A 19,472-nucleotide genomic window follows, 5' to 3' on the forward strand; every position below is an offset into this window, starting at 1 on the left:
GGGCATTTCCTGTCGCGGGCGCTAGGCCTACCCACACAAGTGAGGTATAATTTTTATCAGGAGACTTGGGGGAACGCTGGGTGGAAGGAAATTTGTGGCTCCTCTCAGATTCCAGAATTTTCTGCCACAGAAATGTGAGGAACATGTGTTTTTTTGGCCAAATTTTGAGGTTTGCAAAGGATTCTGGGTAACAGAACCTGGTCCGAGCCCCACAAGTCACCCCATCTTGGATTCCCCTAGGTCTCTAGTTTTCAGAAATGCACAGGTTTGGTAGGTTTCCCTAGGTGCCGGCTGAGCTAGAGGCCAAAATCTACAGGTAGGCACTTTGCAAAAAACACCTCTGTTTTCTTTCAAAAATTTGGATGTGTCCACGTTGCGCTTTGGGGCATTTCCTGTCACGGGCGCTAGGCCTACCCACACAAGTGAGGTATCATTTTTATCGGGAGACTTGGGGGAACGCTGGGTGGAAGGAAATTTGTGGCTCCTCTCAGATTCCAGAACTTTCTGCCACAGAAATGTGAGGAACATGTGTTGTTTTAGCCAAATTTTGAGGTTTGCAAAGGATTCTGGGTAACAGAACCTGGTCCGAGCCCCACAAGTCACCCCATCTTGGATTCCCCTAGGTCTCTAGTTTTCAGAAATGCACAGGTTTGGTAGGTTTCCCTAGGTGCCGGATGAGCTAGAGGCCAAAATCTACAGGTAGGCACTTTGCAAAAAACACCTCTGTTTTTTTTCAAAAAATTTGATGTGTCCACGTTGCGCTTTGGGTCACTTCCTGTCGCGGGCGCTAGGCCTACCCACACAAGTGAGGTATCATTTCTATCGGGAGACTTGTGGGAACGCTGGGTGGAAGGAAATTTGTGGCTCCTCTCAGATTCCAGAACTTTCTGCCACAGAAATGTGAGGAACATGTGTTTCTTTAGCCAAATTTTGAGGTTTGCAAAGGATTCTGGGTAACAGAACCTGGTCCGAGCCCCACAAGTCACCCCATCTTGGATTCCCCTAGGTCTCTAGTTTTCAGAAATGCACAGGTTTGGTAGGTTTCCCTAGGTGCCGGCTGAGCTAGAGGCCAAAATCTACAGGTAGGCACTTTGCAAAAAACACCTCTGTTTTCTTTAAAAACATTGGATGTGTCCACGTTGCGCTTTGGGGCATTTCCTGTCACGGGCGCTAGGCCTACCCACACAAGTGAGGTATCATTTTTATCGGGAGACTTGGGGGAACGCTGGGTGGAAGGAAATTTGTGGCTCCTCTCAGATTCCAGAACTTTCTGCCACAGAAATGTGAGGAACATGTGTTGTTTTAGCCAAATTTTGAGGTTTGCAAAGGATTCTGGGTAACAGAACCTGGTCCGAGCCCCACAAGTCACCCCATCTTGGATTTCCCTAGGTCCCTTGTTTTCAGAAATGCACAGGTTTGGTAGGTTTCCCTAGGTGCCGGCTGAGCTAGAGGCCAAAATCTACAGGTAGGCACTTTGCAAAAAACACCTCTGTTTTCTTTAAAAAAATTGGATGTGTCCATGTTGCGCTTTGGGGCATTTCCTGTCGCGGGCGCTAGGCCTACCCACACAAGTGAGGTATCATTTTTATCAGGAGACTTGGGGGAACGCTGGGTGGAAGGAAATTTGTGGCTCCTCTCAGATTCCAGAATTTTCTGCCACAGAAATGTGAGGAACATGTGTTTTTTTGGCCAAATTTTGAGGTTTGCAAAGGATTCTGGGTAACAGAACCTGGTCCGAGCCCCACAAGTCACCCCATCTTGGATTCCCCTAGGTCTCTAGTTTTCAGAAATGCACAGGTTTGGTAGGTTTCCCTAGGTGCCGGCTGAGCTAGAGGCCAAAATCTACAGGTAGGCACTTTGCAAAAAACACCTCTGTTTTCTTTCAAAAATTTGGATGTGTCCACGTTGCGCTTTGGGGCATTTCCTGTCACGGGCGCTAGGCCTACCCACACAAGTGAGGTATCATTTTTATCGGGAGACTTGGGGGAACGCTGGGTGGAAGGAAATTTGTGGCTCCTCTCAGATTCCAGAACTTTCTGCCACAGAAATGTGAGGAACATGTGTTGTTTTAGCCAAACTTTGAGGTTTGCAAAGGATTCTGGGTAACAGAACCTGGTCCGAGCCCCACAAGTCACCCCATCTTGGATTCCCCTAGGTCTCTAGTTTTCAGAAATGCACAGGTTTGGTAGGTTTCCCTAGGTGCCGGATGAGCTAGAGGCCAAAATCTACAGGTAGGCACTTTGCAAAAAACACCTCTGTTTTTTTTCAAAAAATTTGATGTGTCCACGTTGCGCTTTGGGGCATTTCCTGTCGCGGGCGCTAGGCCTACCCACACAAGTGAGGTATCATTTTTATCGGGAGACTTGTGGGAACACTGGGTGGAAGGAAATTTGTGGCTCCTCTCAGATTCCAGAACTTTCTGCCACAGAAATGTGAGGAACATGTGTTTCTTTAGCCAAATTTTGAGGTTTGCAAAGGATTCTGGGTAACAGAACCTGGTCCGAGCCCCACAAGTCACCCCATCTTGGATTCCCCTAGGTCTCTAGTTTTCAGAAATGCACAGGTTTGGTAGGTTTCCCTAGGTGCCGGCTGAGCTAGAGGCCAAAATCTACAGGTAGGCACTTTGCAAAAAACACCTCTGTTTTCTTTAAAAAAATTGGATGTGTCCATGTTGCGCTTTGGGGCATTTCCTGTCGCGGACGCTAGGCCTACCCACACAAGTGAGGTATCATTTTTATCAGGAGACTTGGGGGAACGCTGGGTGGAAGGAAATTTGTGGCTCCTCTCAGATTCCAGAACTTTCTGCCACAGAAATGTAAAGAACATGTGTTTTTTTAGCCACATTTTGAGGTTTGCAAAGGATTCTGGGTAACAGAACCTGGTCCGAGCCCCACAAGTCACCCCATCTTGGATTCCCCTAGGTCTCTAGTTTTCAGAAATGTACAGGTTTGGTAGGTTTCCCTAGGTGCCGGCTGAGCTAGAGGCCAAAATCTACAGGTAGGCACTTTGCAAAAAACACCTCTGTTTTCTTTGAAAAATTTGGATGTGTCCACGTTGCGCTTTGGGGCATTTCCTGTCGCAGGCGCTAGGCCTACCCACACAAGTGAGGTATCATTTTTATCGGGAGACTTGGGGGAACGCTGGGTGGAAGGAAATTTGTGGCTCCTCTCAGATTCCAGAACTTTCTGCCACAGAAATGTGAGGAACGTGTTTTTTTAGCCAAATTTTGAGGTTTGCAAAGGATTCTGGGTAACAGAACCTGGTCCGAGCCCCACAAGTCACCCCATCTTGGATTCCCCTAGGTCTCTAGTTTTCAGAAATGCACAGGTTTGGTAGGTTTCCCTAGGTGCCGGCTGAGCTAGAGGCCAAAATCTACAGGTAGGCACTTTGCAAAAAACACCTCTGTTTTCTTTAAAAACATTGGATGTGTCCATGTTGCGCTTTGGGGCATTTCCTGTCGCGGGCGCTAGGCCTACCCACACAAGTGAGGTATCATTTTTATCAGGAGACTTGGGGGAACGCTGGGTGGAAGGAAATTTGTGGCTCCTCTCAGATTCCAGAACTTTCTGCCACAGAAATGTGAGGAACATGTGTTGTTTTAGCCAAATTTTGAGGTTTGCAAAGGATTCTGGGTAACAGAACCTGGTCCGAGCCCCACAAGTCACCCCATCTTGGATTTCCCTAGGTCTCTTGTTTTCAGAAATGCACAGGTTTGGTAGGTTTCCCTAGGTGCCGGCTGAGCTAGAGGCCAAAATCTACAGGTAGGCACTTTGCAAAAAACACCTCTGTTTTCTTTAAAAAAATTGGATGTGTCCATGTTGCGCTTTGGGGCATTTCCTGTCGCGGGCGCTAGGCCTACCCACACAAGTGAGGTATCATTTTTATCGGGAGACTTGGGGGAACGCTGGGTGGAAGGAAATTTGTGGCTCCTCTCAGATTCCAGAACTTTCTGCCACAGAAATGTGAGGAACATGTTTTTTTTAATCAAAATTTTGAGGTTTGCAAAGGATTCTGGGTAACAGAACCTGGTCCGAGCCCCACAAGTCACCCCATCTTGGATTCCCCTAGGTCTCTAGTTTTCAGAAATGCACAGGTTTGGTAGGTTTCCCTAGGTGCCGGCTGAGCTAGAGGCCAAAATCTACAGGTAGGCACTTTGCAAAAAACACCTCTGTTTTCTTTAAAAACATTGGATGTGTCCATGTTGCGCTTTGGGGCATTTCCTGTCGCGGGCGCTAGGCCTACCCACACAAGTGATGTATCATTTTTATCAGGAGACTTGGGGGAACGCTGGGTGGAAGGAAATTTGTGGCTCCTCTCAGATTCCAGAACTTTCTGCCACAGAAATGTGAGGAACATGTGTTGTTTTAGCCAAATTTTGAGGTTTGCAAAGGATTCTGGGTAACAGAACCTGGTCCGAGCCCCACAAGTCACCCCATCTTGGATTTCCCTAGGTCTCTTGTTTTCAGAAATGCACAGGTTTGGTAGGTTTCCCTAGGTGCCGGCTGAGCTAGAGGCCAAAATCTACAGGTAGGCACTTTGCAAAAAACACCTCTGTTTTCTTTAAAAAAATTGGATGTGTCCATGTTGCGCTTTGGGGCATTTCCTGTCGCGGGCGCTAGGCCTACCCACACAAGTGAGGTATCATTTTTATCAGGAGACTTGGGGGAACGCTGGGTGGAAGGAAATTTGTGGCTCCTCTCAGATTCCAGAACTTTCTGCCACAGAAATGTGAGGAACATGTGTTTTTTTAGCCAAATTTTGAGGTTTGCAAAGGATTCTGGGTAACAGAACCTGGTCCGAGCCCCACAAGTCACCTCATCTTGGATTCCCCTAGGTCTCTAGTTTTCAGAAATGCACAGGTTTGGTAGGTTTCCCTAGGTGCCGGCTGAGCTAGAGGCCAAAATCTACAGGTAGGCACTTTGCAAAAAACACCTCTGTTTTCTTTCAAAAATTTGGATGTGTCCACGTTGCGCTTTGGGGCATTTCCTGTCGCGGGCGCTAGGCCTACCCACACAAGTGAGGTATCATTTTTATCGGGGGACTTGGGGGAACGCTGGGTGGAAGGAAATTTGTGGCTCCTCTCAGATTCCAGAACTTTCTGCCACAGAAATGTGAGGAACATGTGTTTTTGTAGCCAAATTTTGAGGTTTGCAAAGGATTCTGGGTAACAGAACCTGGTCCGAGCCCCACAAGTCACCCCATCTTGGATTCCCCTAGGTCTCTAGTTTTCAGAAATGCACAGGTTTGGTAGGTTTCCCTAGGTGCCGGCTGAGCTAGAGGCCAAAATCTACAGGTAGGCACTTTGCAAAAAACACCTCTGTTTTCTTTAAAAACATTGGATGTGTCCACGTTGCGCTTTGGGGCATTTCCTGTCACGGCCGCTCGGCCTACCCACACAAGTGAGGTATCATTTTTATCGGGAGACTTGGGGGAACGCTGGGTGGAAGGAAATTTGTGGCTCCTCTCAGATTCCAGAACTTTCTGCCACAGAAATGTGAGGAACATGTGTTGTTTTAGCCAAATTTTGAGGTTTGCAAAGGATTCTGGGTAACAGAACCTGGTCCGAGCCCCACACGTCACCCCATCTTGGATTTCCCTAGGTCTCTTGTTTTCAGAAATGCACAGGTTTGGTAGGTTTCCCTAGGTGCCGGCTGAGCTAGAGGCCAAAATCTACAGGTAGGCAGTTTGCAAAAAACACCTCTGTTTTCTTTAAAAAAATTGGATGTGTCCATGTTGCGCTTTGGGGCATTTCCTGTCGCGGGCGCTAGGCCTACCCACACAAGTGAGGTATCATTTTTATCAGGAGACTTGGGGGAACGCTGGGTGGAAGGAAATTTGTGGCTCCTCTCAGATTCCAGAATTTTCTGCCACAGAAATGTGAGGAACATGTGTTTTTTTGGCCAAATTTTGAGGTTTGCAAAGGATTCTGGGTAACAGAACCTGGTCCGAGCCCCACAAGTCACCCCATCTTGGATTCCCCTAGGTCTCTAGTTTTCAGAAATGCACAGGTTTGGTAGGTTTCCCTAGGTGCCGGCTGAGCTAGAGGCCAAAATCTACAGGTAGGCACTTTGCAAAAAACACCTCTGTTTTCTTTCAAAAATTTGGATGTGTCCACGTTGCGCTTTGGGGCATTTCCTGTCACGGGCGCTAGGCCTACCCACACAAGTGAGGTATCATTTTTATCGGGAGACTTGGGGGAACGCTGGGTGGAAGGAAATTTGTGGCTCCTCTCAGATTCCAGAACTTTCTGCCACAGAAATGTGAGGAACATGTGTTGTTTTAGCCAAATTTTGAGGTTTGCAAAGGATTCTGGGTAACAGAACCTGGTCCGAGCCCCACAAGTCACCCCATCTTGGATTCCCCTAGGTCTCTAGTTTTCAGAAATGCACAGGTTTGGTAGGTTTCCCTAGGTGCCGGATGAGCTAGAGGCCAAAATCTACAGGTAGGCACTTTGCAAAAAACACCTCTGTTTTCTTTAAAAAAATTGGATGTGTCCATGTTGCGGTTTGGGGCATTTCCTGTCGCGGGCGCTAGGCCTACCCACACAAGTGAGGTATAATTTTTATCAGGAGACTTGGGGGAACGCTGGGTGGAAGGAAATTTGTGGCTCCTCTCAGATTCCAGAATTTTCTGCCACAGAAATGTGAGGAACATGTGTTTTTTTGGCCAAATTTTGAGGTTTGCAAAGGATTCTGGGTAACAGAACCTGGTCCGAGCCCCACAAGTCACCCCATCTTGGATTCCCCTAGGTCTCTAGTTTTCAGAAATGCACAGGTTTGGTAGGTTTCCCTAGGTGCCGGCTGAGCTAGAGGCCAAAATCTACAGGTAGGCACTTTGCAAAAAACACCTCTGTTTTCTTTCAAAAATTTGGATGTGTCCACGTTGCGCTTTGGGGCATTTCCTGTCACGGGCGCTAGGCTTACCCACACAAGTGAGGTATCATTTTTATCGGGAGACTTGGGGGAACGCTGGGTGGAAGGAAATTTGTGGCTCCTCTCAGATTCCAGAACTTTCTGCCACAGAAATGTGAGGAACATGTGTTTTTTTAGCCAAATTTTGAGGTTTGCAAAGGATTCTGGGTAACAGAACCTGGTCCGAGCCCCACAAGTCACCTCATCTTGGATTCCCCTAGGTCTCTAGTTTTCAGAAATGCACAGGTTTGGTAGGTTTCCCTAGGTGCCGGCTGAGCTAGAGGCCAAAATCTACAGGTAGGCACTTTGCAAAAAACACCTCTGTTTTCTTTCAAAAATTTGGATGTGTCCACGTTGCGCTTTGGGGCATTTCCTGTCGCGGGCGCTAGGCCTACCCACACAAGTGAGGTATCATTTTTATCGGGGGACTTGGGGGAACGCTGGGTGGAAGGAAATTTGTGGCTCCTCTCAGATTCCAGAACTTTCTGCCACAGAAATGTGAGGAACATGTGTTTTTGTAGCCAAATTTTGAGGTTTGCAAAGGATTCTGGGTAACAGAACCTGGTCCGAGCCCCACAAGTCACCCCATCTTGGATTCCCCTAGGTCTCTAGTTTTCAGAAATGCACAGGTTTGGTAGGTTTCCCTAGGTGCCGGCTGAGCTAGAGGCCAAAATCTACAGGTAGGCACTTTGCAAAAAACACCTCTGTTTTCTTTAAAAACATTGGATGTGTCCACGTTGCGCTTTGGGGCATTTCCTGTCACGGCCGCTAGGCCTACCCACACAAGTGAGGTATCATTTTTATCGGGAGACTTGGGGGAACGCTGGGTGGAAGGAAATTTGTGGCTCCTCTCAGATTCCAGAACTTTCTGCCACAGAAATGTGAGGAACATGTGTTGTTTTAGCCAAATTTTGAGGTTTGCAAAGGATTCTGGGTAACAGAACCTGGTCCGAGCCCCACACGTCACCCCATCTTGGATTTCCCTAGGTCTCTTGTTTTCAGAAATGCACAGGTTTGGTAGGTTTCCCTAGGTGCCGGCTGAGCTAGAGGCCAAAATCTACAGGTAGGCAGTTTGCAAAAAACACCTCTGTTTTCTTTAAAAAAATTGGATGTGTCCATGTTGCGCTTTGGGGCATTTCCTGTCGCGGGCGCTAGGCCTACCCACACAAGTGAGGTATCATTTTTATCAGGAGACTTGGGGGAACGCTGGGTGGAAGGAAATTTGTGGCTCCTCTCAGATTCCAGAATTTTCTGCCACAGAAATGTGAGGAACATGTGTTTTTTTGGCCAAATTTTGAGGTTTGCAAAGGATTCTGGGTAACAGAACCTGGTCCGAGCCCCACAAGTCACCCCATCTTGGATTCCCCTAGGTCTCTAGTTTTCAGAAATGCACAGGTTTGGTAGGTTTCCCTAGGTGCCGGCTGAGCTAGAGGCCAAAATCTACAGGTAGGCACTTTGCAAAAAACACCTCTGTTTTCTTTCAAAAATTTGGATGTGTCCACGTTGCGCTTTGGGGCATTTCCTGTCACGGGCGCTAGGCCTACCCACACAAGTGAGGTATCATTTTTATCGGGAGACTTGGGGGAACGCTGGGTGGAAGGAAATTTGTGGCTCCTCTCAGATTCCAGAACTTTCTGCCACAGAAATGTGAGGAACATGTGTTGTTTTAGCCAAATTTTGAGGTTTGCAAAGGATTCTGGGTAACAGAACCTGGTCCGAGCCCCACAAGTCACCCCATCTTGGATTCCCCTAGGTCTCTAGTTTTCAGAAATGCACAGGTTTGGTAGGTTTCCCTAGGTGCCGGATGAGCTAGAGGCCAAAATCTACAGGTAGGCACTTTGCAAAAAACACCTCTGTTTTCTTTAAAAAAATTGGATGTGTCCATGTTGCGCTTTGGGGCATTTCCTGTCGCGGGCGCTAGGCCTACCCACACAAGTGAGGTATAATTTTTATCAGGAGACTTGGGGGAACGCTGGGTGGAAGGAAATTTGTGGCTCCTCTCAGATTCCAGAATTTTCTGCCACAGAAATGTGAGGAACATGTGTTTTTTTGGCCAAATTTTGAGGTTTGCAAAGGATTCTGGGTAACAGAACCTGGTCCGAGCCCCACAAGTCACCCCATCTTGGATTCCCCTAGGTCTCTAGTTTTCAGAAATGCACAGGTTTGGTAGGTTTCCCTAGGTGCCGGCTGAGCTAGAGGCCAAAATCTACAGGTAGGCACTTTGCAAAAAACACCTCTGTTTTCTTTCAAAAATTTGGATGTGTCCACGTTGCGCTTTGGGGCATTTCCTGTCACGGGCGCTAGGCCTACCCACACAAGTGAGGTATCATTTTTATCGGGAGACTTGGGGGAACGCTGGGTGGAAGGAAATTTGTGGCTCCTCTCAGATTCCAGAACTTTCTGCCACAGAAATGTGAGGAACATGTGTTGTTTTAGCCAAATTTTGAGGTTTGCAAAGGATTCTGGGTAACAGAACCTGGTCCGAGCCCCACAAGTCACCCCATCTTGGATTCCCCTAGGTCTCTAGTTTTCAGAAATGCACAGGTTTGGTAGGTTTCCCTAGGTGCCGGATGAGCTAGAGGCCAAAATCTACAGGTAGGCACTTTGCAAAAAACACCTCTGTTTTTTTTCAAAAAATTTGATGTGTCCACGTTGCGCTTTGGGTCACTTCCTGTCGCGGGCGCTAGGCCTACCCACACAAGTGAGGTATCATTTCTATCGGGAGACTTGTGGGAACGCTGGGTGGAAGGAAATTTGTGGCTCCTCTCAGATTCCAGAACTTTCTGCCACAGAAATGTGAGGAACATGTGTTTCTTTAGCCAAATTTTGAGGTTTGCAAAGGATTCTGGGTAACAGAACCTGGTCCGAGCCCCACAAGTCACCCCATCTTGGATTCCCCTAGGTCTCTAGTTTTCAGAAATGCACAGGTTTGGTAGGTTTCCCTAGGTGCCGGCTGAGCTAGAGGCCAAAATCTACAGGTAGGCACTTTGCAAAAAACACCTCTGTTTTCTTTAAAAACATTGGATGTGTCCACGTTGCGCTTTGGGGCATTTCCTGTCACGGGCGCTAGGCCTACCCACACAAGTGAGGTATCATTTTTATCGGGAGACTTGGGGGAACGCTGGGTGGAAGGAAATTTGTGGCTCCTCTCAGATTCCAGAACTTTCTGCCACAGAAATGTGAGGAACATGTGTTGTTTTAGCCAAATTTTGAGGTTTGCAAAGGATTCTGGGTAACAGAACCTGGTCCGAGCCCCACAAGTCACCCCATCTTGGATTTCCCTAGGTCCCTTGTTTTCAGAAATGCACAGGTTTGGTAGGTTTCCCTAGGTGCCGGCTGAGCTAGAGGCCAAAATCTACAGGTAGGCACTTTGCAAAAAACACCTCTGTTTTCTTTAAAAAAATTGGATGTGTCCATGTTGCGCTTTGGGGCATTTCCTGTCGCGGGCGCTAGGCCTACCCACACAAGTGAGGTATCATTTTTATCAGGAGACTTGGGGGAACGCTGGGTGGAAGGAAATTTGTGGCTCCTCTCAGATTCCAGAATTTTCTGCCACAGAAATGTGAGGAACATGTGTTTTTTTGGCCAAATTTTGAGGTTTGCAAAGGATTCTGGGTAACAGAACCTGGTCCGAGCCCCACAAGTCACCCCATCTTGGATTCCCCTAGGTCTCTAGTTTTCAGAAATGCACAGGTTTGGTAGGTTTCCCTAGGTGCCGGCTGAGCTAGAGGCCAAAATCTACAGGTAGGCACTTTGCAAAAAACACCTCTGTTTTCTTTCAAAAATTTGGATGTGTCCACGTTGCGCTTTGGGGCATTTCCTGTCACGGGCGCTAGGCCTACCCACACAAGTGAGGTATCATTTTTATCGGGAGACTTGGGGGAACGCTGGGTGGAAGGAAATTTGTGGCTCCTCTCAGATTCCAGAACTTTCTGCCACAGAAATGTGAGGAACATGTGTTGTTTTAGCCAAACTTTGAGGTTTGCAAAGGATTCTGGGTAACAGAACCTGGTCCGAGCCCCACAAGTCACCCCATCTTGGATTCCCCTAGGTCTCTAGTTTTCAGAAATGCACAGGTTTGGTAGGTTTCCCTAGGTGCCGGATGAGCTAGAGGCCAAAATCTACAGGTAGGCACTTTGCAAAAAACACCTCTGTTTTTTTTCAAAAAATTTGATGTGTCCACGTTGCGCTTTGGGGCATTTCCTGTCGCGGGCGCTAGGCCTACCCACACAAGTGAGGTATCATTTTTATCGGGAGACTTGTGGGAACACTGGGTGGAAGGAAATTTGTGGCTCCTCTCAGATTCCAGAACTTTCTGCCACAGAAATGTGAGGAACATGTGTTTCTTTAGCCAAATTTTGAGGTTTGCAAAGGATTCTGGGTAACAGAACCTGGTCCGAGCCCCACAAGTCACCCCATCTTGGATTCCCCTAGGTCTCTAGTTTTCAGAAATGCACAGGTTTGGTAGGTTTCCCTAGGTGCCGGCTGAGCTAGAGGCCAAAATCTACAGGTAGGCACTTTGCAAAAAACACCTCTGTTTTCTTTAAAAAAATTGGATGTGTCCATGTTGCGCTTTGGGGCATTTCCTGTCGCGGACGCTAGGCCTACCCACACAAGTGAGGTATCATTTTTATCAGGAGACTTGGGGGAACGCTGGGTGGAAGGAAATTTGTGGCTCCTCTCAGATTCCAGAACTTTCTGCCACAGAAATGTAAAGAACATGTGTTTTTTTAGCCACATTTTGAGGTTTGCAAAGGATTCTGGGTAACAGAACCTGGTCCGAGCCCCACAAGTCACCCCATCTTGGATTCCCCTAGGTCTCTAGTTTTCAGAAATGTACAGGTTTGGTAGGTTTCCCTAGGTGCCGGCTGAGCTAGAGGCCAAAATCTACAGGTAGGCACTTTGCAAAAAACACCTCTGTTTTCTTTGAAAAATTTGGATGTGTCCACGTTGCGCTTTGGGGCATTTCCTGTCGCAGGCGCTAGGCCTACCCACACAAGTGAGGTATCATTTTTATCGGGAGACTTGGGGGAACGCTGGGTGGAAGGAAATTTGTGGCTCCTCTCAGATTCCAGAACTTTCTGCCACAGAAATGTGAGGAACGTGTTTTTTTAGCCAAATTTTGAGGTTTGCAAAGGATTCTGGGTAACAGAACCTGGTCCGAGCCCCACAAGTCACCCCATCTTGGATTCCCCTAGGTCTCTAGTTTTCAGAAATGCACAGGTTTGGTAGGTTTCCCTAGGTGCCGGCTGAGCTAGAGGCCAAAATCTACAGGTAGGCACTTTGCAAAAAACACCTCTGTTTTCTTTAAAAACATTGGATGTGTCCATGTTGCGCTTTGGGGCATTTCCTGTCGCGGGCGCTAGGCCTACCCACACAAGTGAGGTATCATTTTTATCAGGAGACTTGGGGGAACGCTGGGTGGAAGGAAATTTGTGGCTCCTCTCAGATTCCAGAACTTTCTGCCACAGAAATGTGAGGAACATGTGTTGTTTTAGCCAAATTTTGAGGTTTGCAAAGGATTCTGGGTAACAGAACCTGGTCCGAGCCCCACAAGTCACCCCATCTTGGATTCCCCTAGGTCTCTAGTTTTCAGAAATGCACAGGTTTGGTAGGTTTCCCTAGGTGCCGGATGAGCTAGAAGCCAAAATCTACAGGTAGGCACTTTGCAAAAAACACCTCTGTTTTTTTTTAAAAAATTGGATGTGTCCACGTTGCGCTTTGGGGCATTTCCTGTCGCGGGCGCTAGGCCTACCCACACAAGTGAGGTATCATTTTTATCGGGAGACTTGGGGGAACGCTGGGTGGAAGGAAATTTGTGGCTCCTCTCAGATTCCAGAACTTTCTGCCACAGAAATGTGAGGAACATGTTTTTTTTAATCAAAATTTTGAGGTTTGCAAAGGATTCTGGGTAACAGAACCTGGTCCGAGCCCCACAAGTCACCCCATCTTGGATTCCCCTAGGTCTCTAGTTTTCAGAAATGCACAGGTTTGGTAGGTTTCCCTAGGTGCCGGCTGAGCTAGAGGCCAAAATCTACAGGTAGGCACTTTGCAAAAAACACCTCTGTTTTCTTTAAAAACATTGGATGTGTCCATGTTGCGCTTTGGGGCATTTCCTGTCGCGGGCGCTAGGCCTACCCACACAAGTGATGTATCATTTTTATCAGGAGACTTGGGGGAACGCTGGGTGGAAGGAAATTTGTGGCTCCTCTCAGATTCCAGAACTTTCTGCCACAGAAATGTGAGGAACATGTGTTGTTTTAGCCAAATTTTGAGGTTTGCAAAGGATTCTGGGTAACAGAACCTGGTCCGAGCCCCACAAGTCACCCCATCTTGGATTTCCCTAGGTCTCTTGTTTTCAGAAATGCACAGGTTTGGTAGGTTTCCCTAGGTGCCGGCTGAGCTAGAGGCCAAAATCTACAGGTAGGCACTTTGCAAAAAACACCTCTGTTTTCTTTAAAAAAATTGGATGTGTCCATGTTGCGCTTTGGGGCATTTCCTGTCGCGGGCGCTAGGCCTACCCACACAAGTGAGGTATCATTTTTATCAGGAGACTTGGGGGAACGCTGGGTGGAAGGAAATTTGTGGCTCCTCTCAGATTCCAGAACTTTCTGCCACAGAAATGTGAGGAACATGTGTTTTTTTAGCCAAATTTTGAGGTTTGCAAAGGATTCTGGGTAACAGAACCTGGTCCGAGCCCCACAAGTCACCTCATCTTGGATTCCCCTAGGTCTCTAGTTTTCAGAAATGCACAGGTTTGGTAGGTTTCCCTAGGTGCCGGCTGAGCTAGAGGCCAAAATCTACAGGTAGGCACTTTGCAAAAAACACCTCTGTTTTCTTTCAAAAATTTGGATGTGTCCACGTTGCGCTTTGGGGCATTTCCTGTCGCGGGCGCTAGGCCTACCCACACAAGTGAGGTATCATTTTTATCGGGGGACTTGGGGGAACGCTGGGTGGAAGGAAATTTGTGGCTCCTCTCAGATTCCAGAACTTTCTGCCACAGAAATGTGAGGAACATGTGTTTTTGTAGCCAAATTTTGAGGTTTGCAAAGGATTCTGGGTAACAGAACCTGGTCCGAGCCCCACAAGTCACCCCATCTTGGATTCCCCTAGGTCTCTAGTTTTCAGAAATGCACAGGTTTGGTAGGTTTCCCTAGGTGCCGGCTGAGCTAGAGGCCAAAATCTACAGGTAGGCACTTTGCAAAAAACACCTCTGTTTTCTTTAAAAACATTGGATGTGTCCACGTTGCGCTTTGGGGCATTTCCTGTCACGGCCGCTCGGCCTACCCACACAAGTGAGGTATCATTTTTATCGGGAGACTTGGGGGAACGCTGGGTGGAAGGAAATTTGTGGCTCCTCTCAGATTCCAGAACTTTCTGCCACAGAAATGTGAGGAACATGTGTTGTTTTAGCCAAATTTTGAGGTTTGCAAAGGATTCTGGGTAACAGAACCTGGTCCGAGCCCCACACGTCACCCCATCTTGGATTTCCCTAGGTCTCTTGTTTTCAGAAATGCACAGGTTTGGTAGGTTTCCCTAGGTGCCGGCTGAGCTAGAGGCCAAAATCTACAGGTAGGCAGTTTGCAAAAAACACCTCTGTTTTCTTTAAAAAAATTGGATGTGTCCATGTTGCGCTTTGGGGCATTTCCTGTCGCGGGCGCTAGGCCTACCCACACAAGTGAGGTATCATTTTTATCAGGAGACTTGGGGGAACGCTGGGTGGAAGGAAATTTGTGGCTCCTCTCAGATTCCAGAATTTTCTGCCACAGAAATGTGAGGAACATGTGTTTTTTTGGCCAAATTTTGAGGTTTGCAAAGGATTCTGGGTAACAGAACCTGGTCCGAGCCCCACAAGTCACCCCATCTTGGATTCCCCTAGGTCTCTAGTTTTCAGAAATGCACAGGTTTGGTAGGTTTCCCTAGGTGCCGGCTGAGCTAGAGGCCAAAATCTACAGGTAGGCACTTTGCAAAAAACACCTCTGTTTTCTTTCAAAAATTTGGATGTGTCCACGTTGCGCTTTGGGGCATTTCCTGTCACGGGCGCTAGGCCTACCCACACAAGTGAGGTATCATTTTTATCGGGAGACTTGGGGGAACGCTGGGTGGAAGGAAATTTGTGGCTCCTCTCAGATTCCAGAACTTTCTGCCACAGAAATGTGAGGAACATGTGTTGTTTTAGCCAAATTTTGAGGTTTGCAAAGGATTCTGGGTAACAGAACCTGGTCCGAGCCCCACAAGTCACCCCATCTTGGATTCCCCTAGGTCTCTAGTTTTCAGAAATGCACAGGTTTGGTAGGTTTCCCTAGGTGCCGGTTGAGTTAGAGGCCAAAATCTACAGGTAGGCACTTTGCAAAAAACACCTCTGTTTTCTTTAAAAAAATTGGATGTGTCCATGTTGCGGTTTGGGGCATTTCCTGTCGCGGGCGCTAGGCCTACCCACACAAGTGAGGTATCATTTTTATCGGGAGACTTGGGGGAACATAGATTAGCAAAACAAGTGTCATTGCCCCTTGTCTTTCTCTACATTTTTTCCTTCCAAATATAGGAGAGTGTGTAAAAAAGACATCTGTTTGAGAAATGCCCTGTAATTCACATGCTAGTATGGTCACCCCGGAATTCAGAGATGTGCAAATAACCACTGCTCCTCAACACCTTATCTTGTGCCCTTTTTGGAAATACAAAGGTTTTCTTGATAGCTATTTTTTACTCTTTATATTTCAGCAAATGAATTGCTGTATACCCGGTATAGAATGAAAACGCACTGCAGGGTGCAGCTCATTTATTGGCCTTGGGTTCCTCGGGTTCTTGATGAACCTACAAGCCCTATATATCCCCACAACCAGAGGAGTCCAGCAGACGTAACGGTATATTGCTTTCGATAATCTGACATTGCAGGGAAAAGTTACAGAGTAAAACGTAGAGAAAAATTTATGTTTTTTTCACCTCAATTTCAATATTTTTCTTTTTCAGTTGTTATTTTCTGTAGGAAACCCTTGTAGGATCTACACAAATGACCCCTTGCTGAATTCAGAATTTCGTCTACTTTTCAGAAATGTTTAGGTTTCTGGGATCCAGCATTGGTTTCATGCCCATTTCTGTCACTGACTGGAAGGAGGCTGAAAGCACAAAAAATTGCAAAAATGGGGTATGTCCCAGTAAAATGCCAAAATTGTGTTGAAAAATTGGCTTTGCTGAGTTTAGCACTGCAAACCCTTTGTTGATGCCATTTTCAGGGGAAGAACCACAAGCCTTCTTCTGCAGCCACTTTTTCCAATTTTTTTGAAAAAAATGAAATTGTCACTGTATTTTGGCTAATTTCTTGGCCTCCTTCAGGGGAACCCACAAAGTCTGGGTACCTCTAGAATCCCTAGGATATTAGAAAAAAAGAACGCAAATTTGGCTTGGTTAGCTTATGTGGACAAAAAGTTATGAGGGCCTAAGCGCGAACTGCCCCAAATAGGCAAAAAAAGGCCTGGCACAGGAGGGGGAAAAGGCCTGGCAGCGAAGGAGTTAAAGGCCGTAACACTACTGAATTTCAACATTGATAGTTTAGTGAACAAATTATAACGTGGCCCCCTTCATGTACCTCTTATGACCTGACATATTACATCACTAATTACATGTCAAATTATACTGATGATGCCATCTGAATCGACATCTTTTCTTGTTACGATCACATGAGGCCACTCTGGCCATTCTTGACAGCACTTAAGCCTTCCTTCTCCCAGAGGCAGCTCCATTTTATTCTAAGGTGCCAGTAGTTGACACTTATCCTTAGATTACGATTACAGTTCCCCAGTGGGCTATCAGGCAAACTGTCTTTTTTAATCGTTATTACACTAACTTTATCAATAAATTTACATCTACCATTGAGCTAGAAAAGGAGCTAATTGAATTATTTCTCTACCCTTTTCCTAGGCTGTGGTTTGAAAATTGATTATTAAAAATCAAACTGGCTTGTGGGAAATATACTTTGGTCCATACAATGATAAAAATCCTTTGCCAACTGTTTACGACGGGCACATAGATTTCCTTAAGGTTTAGTATGTTGGACTTTAATACATTAAGGGGCATATTTATACTCTGTTTGCGCCGAATTTGCGTCGTTTTTTTGACGCAAATCCGACGCAAAACGAACTCCATATTTATACTTTGGCGTTAGACCCGTCTAGCGCCAAAGATTTTGGAGTTTGCGTCATTTTTTAGCGTGGACACCTTCCTTGCGTTAATGATATGCAAGGTAGGCGTTCCCGTCTAAAAAATGACTCCGAGGCATGTGCGCCGTATTTATACTCCCGGGCAAAAATGACGCCCGGGAGTGGGCGGGTAAAAAAAAAATGACATCCAGCCGCTTTAGCGTCATTTTTTAACGCCTGGTCAGGGCAGGCGTTAAGGGACCTGTGGGCTCGGAAGGGAGCCCAGAGGTGCCCTCCCATGCCCCCAGGGACACCCCCTGCCACCCTTGCCCACCCCAGGAGGACGCCCAAGGATGGAGGGACCCATCCCAGGGAACTTAAGGTAAGTTCAGGTAAGTATTTTTATTTTATTTTTTTGTGGCATAGGGGGGGCCTGATTTTTGCCCCCCTACATGCCACTATGGCCAATGACCATGCCCAGGGGACAGAAGTCCCCTGGGCATGGCCATTGGGCAAGGGGGCATGACTCCTGTCTTTGCTAAGACAGGAGTCATGTCAATGGAGGGTGGGAGTCAAATAAAATGGCGTAAATCGGGTTGAGGCAGATTTTTTGCCTCAGACCGACTTGCCCCATTCTTTGACGCCCAAGCTCCATTTTCCCCTACGCCGGCGCCGCCTGGTGTGTTTCATTTTTTTTTACGCACACCAGTCAGCTCCGCCGGCTAACGTCATTCCATAAATAAGGCGCCCGCATGGCGCTTTGGAATGGCGTTAGCCGGCGTTAAATTTTTTGACGCACAACTGCGTTGGCGCAGTTGTGTGCCAAAAAGTATAAATACGGCCCTAAGTCCTCAGCTCTTTCGGCTTACAAGGCACTCTAAGGGGTGACTGGGCTAATGTATAAATCTAGATCTCCTCCCTGGCAAAGCTTTTTTTACTTCACATGTGCCACTGCTGTAGTTTTAAAATTGCAGTTTCGCCAGAGGACCAAGGGGTTTCCTGGAGTCACATACTTTATTAATTTATGTGGATGATATAAATACACACTGCGACACATGATTTTTTTTAAGTGAAAACAGATTTGGGCATAACTCATTTAAATGTACATGTGGAGAGACAGAGCACACTGTAGCAGAGACTGGCAGTATCACAGTGACAATCATAATACCAGCAAAAATAATCCATAACAGGTGAAAATTCACAGGAGACCATGCAACAAAAGGCAAATTGTTATGCCAGTGTACTAGCGTCACCCTGCTGATCATGTATTCCTCCAAAATAATCAGCATGATCAACCTCATGGGTCCTACACTTCACTCTGGGATTATTTAGAAATAAATTAATGACATACACGTAGGTATATTTTGCATATTCATTCAAATTGCAAGAAAATATGACACAATGAATAATCACACTACTTTTCACCCATGCATTCACCCAATTTCAGAGAAATTTAGGTACTTGGAAATCAGATACAGCTCGCATTTTCCTCTTCTTGTTTCCATATACAGTTACCCTACTATCAAACGCCCCTGCTAAGGACAAAATCTAAACCCTAGTACTCGCATTACCATACAACCTAAACCTGATGCAGACATGCCTGTCTGTATTTTTATATCATTTCACATTACCTGTACTTCTACAAAGATTAAAAAACGTATAGCTAAAACTTCCCATGTAAATATGTTTAAGCTATGATATTCTTCACCTCTAGCAGCTAAAGAAACTAACTCACCAACCCACAAATAGTGGTATATTTTACCTCAGTATCATTTATGAACATTTACAAACCATGGCATTATTTAACATTTTACTTTGAAACATCTTTGAAGTAGATTTTATTTATGCCTGTGTCCATGATGGTATTACCCTGTACTTCATAAAATTATAGATGTATGATGGAACAACGCATGCTTTTACAACGTGGTCTTTACAACAACCGCGTCTTTACCACACATGCCTTTACCACGCATGCCTTTACAACTAATTTAGTTGTAAAAGCATGTTTGCTAAAGTAACATGCATGGTAAATTCTCCCCCGTACTGCCCCCTAAACCTTACATCATACCCCACCTGCCCAAGCCCTTCAAACGTCCCCTTCCAGCTCCTGCCCAGAGCCCTAACCCCCTGGCCTACCCTGCCCTGTCCTGAAACCTGTCCCAAGCTTTCCTAAAAACTACCCGACCCCCCATCCTGCCCTAAACTCTAAAAAGTACCCTGGCTGAAAAATTACCCCATCTGTCCTAGAAACGATCCCCACACCCGCCCTAAACCGTAAAACCTATCCTGGCCTAAAAAGCTACCCTTCCCTGCCACAACAACGACTCCCACCCTCGCCTAGAAACCTAAAACCTAACCCGCCCTGTCCTAAAAACTACCCCGACCCCCTGCCCTAAACCCTAAAATCTTCCCTGTCTTAAAACCT

Source organism: Pleurodeles waltl, chromosome 5 (genome assembly GCF_031143425.1).
Source record: "Pleurodeles waltl isolate 20211129_DDA chromosome 5, aPleWal1.hap1.20221129, whole genome shotgun sequence".
Lineage (NCBI taxonomy): Eukaryota > Metazoa > Chordata > Amphibia > Caudata > Salamandridae > Pleurodeles > Pleurodeles waltl.